Source organism: Octopus bimaculoides, chromosome 10 (genome assembly GCF_046866305.1).
Source record: "Octopus bimaculoides isolate indiv1 chromosome 10, ASM4686630v1, whole genome shotgun sequence".
NCBI lineage: Eukaryota > Metazoa > Mollusca > Cephalopoda > Octopoda > Octopodidae > Octopus > Octopus bimaculoides.
The window spans coordinates 65,795,012-65,802,511 of NC_142937.1; the positions used below are offsets into that span (position 1 = coordinate 65,795,012).

General features: G+C 34.3%; 1 protein-coding gene across 4 annotated transcripts in view; it reads left to right on the forward strand.

Moving 5' to 3' along the window:
- Positions 1 to 7,500, forward strand: part of LOC106879764 (syntaxin-6) — a 157,059-nt gene that overhangs the window by 98,241 nt on the left and 51,318 nt on the right. The gene's annotated exons all lie outside the window — the stretch shown is intronic.

The window sequence follows — 7,500 nt, forward strand, 5'->3', positions numbered from 1 at the left end:
TATTTTGTTTCTTAATAACCACACATTGTCTTCAACAGTTTGGTTTCATATATCTTTGCTATTATGTTTTATAGTAGCATAGTAGGTTAATAAATCTTAACATAATTAAGTATATCTCACTCTCATATTTTAGTGAGTGTATCCCTATCATCTCTACACTGTTAATCTTTAGCCCAATCAAACCTGAAATTATTTTTGTGGTTGTTGCTTAACTCAAATTTGGATATGATCAAACTGACCTATGGTCAAAAGCAATCTTGTCCATTTTTTCTTATCCAGGAATAGTGTAATTTGGACTAAAATGGATAAAGAGTAAAGACTCCTTTTGGTCATGAATAACCATGGGATTGCATCTAGAAAGTTCTCCTCCAAGGCACAACTCCAGGCAAGGTTGTTTGTGGAAGACCAGCAGTCACCTATGCATACTTATTTCTCCTCTCCACACCACTGATTTTGTCTAAGGAGAATGCAAAAGCTGATACAACTTGGTACCAGTGACATCACAACTTATTTCTACAGCTGAATGGGATCTTTTTTAAAACGGGGGCCACATTTTTCATTAATGTTTTACGTAGTGCTTTTGGTACCGAAAGACTTTCAAACTTCGTATACTTATCTATTTTGTGTTATAGAACAGAAAAATATTTTTGTATTCAAATTTATTTCATGTAAAAAATTGTCTTATTTCGATAATTTCAACCAATCACTGATGTTCATTCAGCCGATATACATTAAGTGCCGACTACATAAACAAACGATTCTTCGTTTTATTTGCTTTTTTCATTTTAAATTTGCTTTAACCCTAACCCTAACCCTAACCCTAACTCTAACCCTAGGGTTAGGGTTAGGGTTAGAGTTAGGGTTAGGGTTAGGGTTAATTGTTTCAGAATCGTTTGTTTATGGAGTCGGCACTTAATGTATATCGGCTGAATGGATGTCAGTGATTGGTTGAAATTACAGAAATACGACAACTTTAACATGGAATAATTTATGGATTTCTTTTTTTTTAAGAAGACTAAGAGAAAAAGATGTTTTATGTGGCCCCCGTTTTAAAAAAGATCCGCTGAATGAACTGGAGCAACATGAAATAAAATGTTTTGCTCAAGAACACAACACACAGCCTGGTCTGGGAACCGAATATCACTCTAACATCACTCTAATAACTGGACTACCTTATCTGATGTCTTTTTTAATAAGTGGGTAGGGAAAGTTTGCTGTTACAGCAGATCATATTAGAGGCTTTCTTATATGCCATATCAATATTCTCCTTAGTAATTATCCATAGATACTAGGTCAGTTATTGTAAGAAAATATTTATCCCCTGTTCATATGAGAGGCAGGTTGAAACCCTCAGTAGTATCTGAATAATAACCAGAGATTTGAAAGTAAATGCTTAATATCTCATTCATTTTACTTCTCTCCTCTGTATCTGCTATCTTTACACCACTCTTTTATACCTGATAACTTTTAATATTCCCTATACTATCAATTATTATAAGGATATTATTATTGCAAATATCCTTATTCCTATTAATATAGATATTCGCATCACTGTTAAGTATTGATGTTATTTGATATATAATATATAATTGATTATTATTAATGAAATTACTGCCAACATTTTCAGTGTTATGAATATTGATATTGCTGTTAATTTCTATAATGATATCAACATTGATATTCCAGACAATATCCTTATTGATATCAACACTGATATTCCAACCAATATCCTTATTGATATTCCAGCCAATATCCTTATTGCTATCAGTATTGTTATCAGTGATATCAGTACAACTTATCACTGTGAATCAATACTTATTTCTATTAATATTAATATTTCTAATGATGTTGCTATCAATATTGATATTTCTCTTGATATTTTTATTTCTGTCTGTGAAATATCTCTCTTCATATCAACAATATTGTTGATGCTAACGACACTGTTGCTATCAACAATAACATCTCTGCTTATGTCTCAGTTGCTACCTAGTTTCTTATCAATGCAAATGAGATTTCACTCAAGTTATTCCTGCCAATTAACTGTTATAACTGGAGGTGCACGTGCTTGTATATCTTTGTATACTTTAAGGATAATGATGATATGTGTTTGCATTTCTGTATGCACTTTTAGATGTTGTATATGTACATACGTTGGATTTTGGATGAATATAGTATGTGTTTAGTGAATGTGATTAGTTATATGTGTGCATGGATGTTTGTAGTATGTTATTTCCTGTTTACATATTTAGTCTTTTCAGTTATTTTTATTCTCTGTAAAGTGTGTGATTCAGTAATGGGCATTTGAAATTAAACCTTTTTTGTCTCTGGGGCAATGATAAGGTGAAATGTTGATTGTATTAGTGATAAAATTGATAGTAGTGGTGGTAGTTATTGTGGTGTTTATATATTGTTAAATGTACACAGTATATAGTTATGAGCTACTAATAGTTTCATACACTGAAGATATTATCTAGGCAAGTTTTAAAACATGACTAGTGTCTCTATGTATTAGAAAATTACTGTTTTTAACTCTCACAATGAGAGATTTTCAGCAACAGTACTTTGGAGTAAAGATTGTTCGCCAACATAACATGGCAGTCCTGGTTTAGGATGAATGTTGCTGTAATTTAGCCCCAGGAGACATCATCTCCAGCTGGCTATACAACACGATCTGCGTCCTTATATTTTCAAACAAGGGAATCCAGCACCTCCACTCAGCTCAAAACAATATCTGTGTATCACGATTTCTGGGTTATTTCTCTTCATCAGCACAGAATAATTGTTTAGCTAGAGATGGTGCTGCCAAATTCCCGTTCGAAATATATAGTTTCCAAAGTGACAACTAGTCACTGATCTATAAATTAGAAAATTACTATTTTTAAATCTCACGACGAGAGAAGGGAAATAACCCGGAAATCACGATACACAGATATTGTTTTGAGCTGAGTGAGGGTGCTAGATTCTCTTGTACGAAAATATAAGGACGCAGGTCATGTCATATAACCAGCTGGAGACAATGTCTTCTGGGGTTTACAGCAACATTCATCCTAAACCAGGACTGCCATGTTATGTTGGCAAACAACCTTTATCTCTAAGTAATCTTCATGTTCTTGGCATATGGACTATACAAAATGCAAATCATGACAAATAGGAAAAATGAGATGAAAGTGGGTTCAAGAATTGGAATAGTGAAGAAAAATAGACAAAGAAAGGAAAAAAACAAAAAAATTAAAAATTAGAGTTATGTTCCCTTTGACCATAGAGTCATAAAGCTAGATGGTGCAGAATCATTCGAAGGGGTCTAAAGTCTGTTCAGTTTGGAGAGGATGTTCTCCAATGTAAAGCTGAAAGATCGCTTATAGTTTTTAGATCTAAGAATTTCACTGCACTGTTGAATTCCAGATAAGAAATTTTCAGCAAATGCAAACATATAGACAAGTTTCCTTTGGCGAAGTAGAGAACATCAACCTCTCCAGATTGAGCAACTGTAAAATGCAGTGTCAAAGCTGATGGCATGATTTGGACTTGGTTATTAATCAATGAAATTGATTGCTCCTGAGTACATTACCATCTGCGCTACCCTTACAGACCTGATAATATCACAATAAATTATGGTAACAGTAATAATAATGGTTTTAAATTTTGGTACAAGGCCAGTAATTTTCAAAAGTGGGGAGGTTGGTTGCATGATTATATATTTTATGATTTAAGTTTGCATGTTTTCGAAATAATCAAGGATTGAAGTTTCATCTTACATGTTTGAGAGTATTAATAAATTTCATTTATACGTTTTCATTAGTTGTGTTCATAGAAATAAATCAAGTCTATAGCTATTTCCATGCCAGTGACCCTATTATTACCAAGTGAGTTTGCTAGTATGGATACTAATCCAGTTTGTTAATAAGGGTTTATGTATGTATCAGCATATGTATGTAATGATGACTTCTTCATCCTTATCACATGTGAGAGTGTGTGGGTATCAAGCTTGTGCAAATAAATGAATTTCTATATATTTTTTAATGACTAAATTAATGTACACCTACTTGGGCACTACATGCATGCACATATATTAAACCCAAAGATGCATGCTCATGTACACTTACATATATTTACATATATCGCAGATATGAATTCATACATAAACGCCCACGTGATAATACAGGCTAATATAGTTTTTAAATATATACACATCTGTGTGTGTGTGTGTGTGTGTGTGTGTGCATGCAGCACGTGTGTGTGTTGTATGTTGAAGGTAACTGATTTGTCAGTGCCAATGTATTCCGTGTAGTTAAGCTTTAGCGATGCAGTTACTTGCATGTTGTACATGCATAAAATACATAGATGACTGTACATGCACGCAATATCAGCTCAAGGAAGGAAGGAAGGAAGGAATATAACTGTCTTCCAAAGTAAACCTAAGCATGGAATTGTACTAACATCAGATGGAAAATTGTTTTCTTATGGTAAATAACTGCAGAATTGATTAGGATATACTTAATTTGAAGTGAAATGAGTTTTCTGTGTAGTTTGGGAAATTGAAAAACTGATGCAAAACCAATGAGACACGCACATGTATAAAATGAAAATTATGCTCACACTCATGTGCGCATATATGTGTAGAAGTAGGTGTGTGTGGTAGAGTGTGTTTATTTCATCATTTTAGCTGTTAATTTTGATAATGGTCTCTCTGTAGGGTCTACTTGACGTAGTCTCCCCCCCCCCCCCCACCATATATTCTTTCCATTTAGCAATCTCTCATGATAGCATTTTTATGCCTTTTTCGTCTTGGTATCAGTGAGAATTAATAGTTTTCACTTTCAACACCCTAATTCATTTTGACACAATACTTTTCAATCTGGAATACATCATGCCTCTGACCCTCATGCCACAGAACATTGGTAAACCTCTTACTTTCAGCTTCTCTTCTTGCTAAGTATACCTGACATCTGGTTTCTCTTCTTGCTACTGATATTTCTCCTTGCTCTCCCCTTTCTTCAACCATTCTAGCTCTCTTTCTTACCTTATACGGTTCGATATACTGTACCATTTCACTACCATGTAACCTACCTTGCTCTATCTGCAGATATGGTGGCTTACAGTATGGTACTCCATAGAAACTCTCCTTTGCCCCGTATGTTTATCTCCTTCACATGTGTTTCACACATACTTCTTTGAACTTTCTCTTTGATAGTTTCAATTGTTCAACTGTAGCCATACTGCAGCACTTGTCTTTTGAATATCCTAACCAAATATCTTCTATCTTTTATATAAATATCTGTCAACTGATAAGTGCTACAAAAAAAAAAATGACTGATTACCATTCATTTATATGCAATTTTGGGGGTTAATAATTGAGGTTTAGCTCTATCAACAGTCTATCTTATCCTTAAAATATGCTTAATTGTTTTGTAACGTTCTGACCATCTCCTGTTTCCAGGTCTAGAATTACAAACCTTCCATGAGAGTAGAGAATCAAATAGTTGACATGAAAATCTTAAGATTGAACTGTGGTCTTCAAATATAAAATCTATTTGATGCCGAAAAATGCTGAAGCCTTCCCAAGAACCACTATACATTACATATAACTAGAGCCAAAGATGGAACTTCTTCATGGTTATTTGATCTGCTTAAGTTAGCAGCCATATTCAATTCAAATCACACCCAGCTGTCTTTTGAGAATACTACATTTAGTCTTAGATAGAGTATTTTGGGGAGAAAAAAACAAAGATAATTTTGATGGAGTTGACTAGCTAAACAGCATCATTACATTACTCCATATTTCATAAAATACTTCAGTAACCTTTGACATCAGCAATCCCTTATCATCAAGGCAAGCAACTACACTAACTCACTTGCCAGTTGATTTACTGTTTCACTGACGCAAACTAGTATTTCCTACTGAAAGTTTGGAACTGTCATAAAACTTCTTAAACACTTTCTGATCTGTAAGGAAACGTTAGGTTTTGTTCATTGGTGCAGCACGTGTTGACTAATTAATGAGGCTGGTGATTGTTACAATTCTAGCACTCACCTTCTCTTCTTAACTATTTGCTTGTGAAACATTGAGATTTTGAATCATTTTGTTATTGCTCTCCACTCTTCTATTTTGTGAAATCATCTTTTTCAAAGCGTGACCTGTCACAACACACATGCATGAGTGCACATGCACGCATGTGCACACACGCACGCACACACACACACACACACACACACACTGTGATTCATACAAATACACAGCTATACAAAATCACATTGATAAGAAAAGGAAAAAACAGCTCAGTCAAATATTTTCTATAAACATACAGTCTTACGTGCAGACATAGACTTTATCCAAAAGACTTATCAACTCTCACATATTATACATTTAAATATTCAGTTTGATAATATCTTTGACAAAACATGACAGGACACATATGTACACCATAACACACGTGTGCACCATGACAAATCATGAAATATACATGTGCATGTATTTATAACATAATACATACATGCACATGTATGATATGATACATGCACATATTTGTACATACTAATAAGATTCTGAGACATACACCACTCGCATACATGGCCCATTCAAACAGAAATAAACAAATATACAAGTTCATACATGCAGACATAACATATCAGTCCTTGATCTGTATGCCTAAATCTATAGACCTCTGTATTTAACACTTACTGACTCTACTTATTATATACCCAGACATCTAATGTGAAAGTGTGTTTGATTCTCGATGTGGTACATACTCAGTCATGCAACATGATTAACCTGTCTGCAACACTCAACACACCCAACACAACTTGTAAATTTATTTATAGGTCATATATTGAGATCAGAGAATCTTGTCATATTTTCTAACTTTAGCCTCAATAACATCATTTATGCCATTACCCTATCTACTCTAATTTTACTATGTATTTCTTTTCTGCATTTAACCTACCATGCTAGAACTTTCAGATTTTATATATTTGATCCCTTTATGGTGGTGAGGTTGGCTGATGTTTTAAAGACCCACTTTACTTTCTGCTCACAACACATGTCAAGAGACAATCCCTAGCTAAATATATATCTACTTCTTTCCCTTCAGGCTCCAATTCTCATTGTGTTTATATTAAAGTATGAGATAAGCTGAGACTTGTTTGCGGAACAGTACTTATTTTGTGTGCCTTTACTCTCTCTCTCTCTCTCTCTTTCTCTCTCTTTCTCTCTCTCTCTCTCTCTCTCTCTCTCTCTCTCTCTCTCTCTCTTTCTCTCTCTTTCTCTCTCTCTCTCTCTCTCTCTCTCTCTCCCCCACACACACACACGGAAATGCTGGAGCACTACTAAAGGCTTTGCCTTAATGTTATATGTCATAGGCAGGTTCGCCTGCTGGCAGTGTCGATCCTTCTCCAAGCTATTTAAAATACAAAATGTGTTAAATGACTGAATAAGGAATTAAACCTGTTTTGCTAACTAGCTTTCACTAGTTTTGCTCAAGATTCGATTTTACTTTGTTGTAC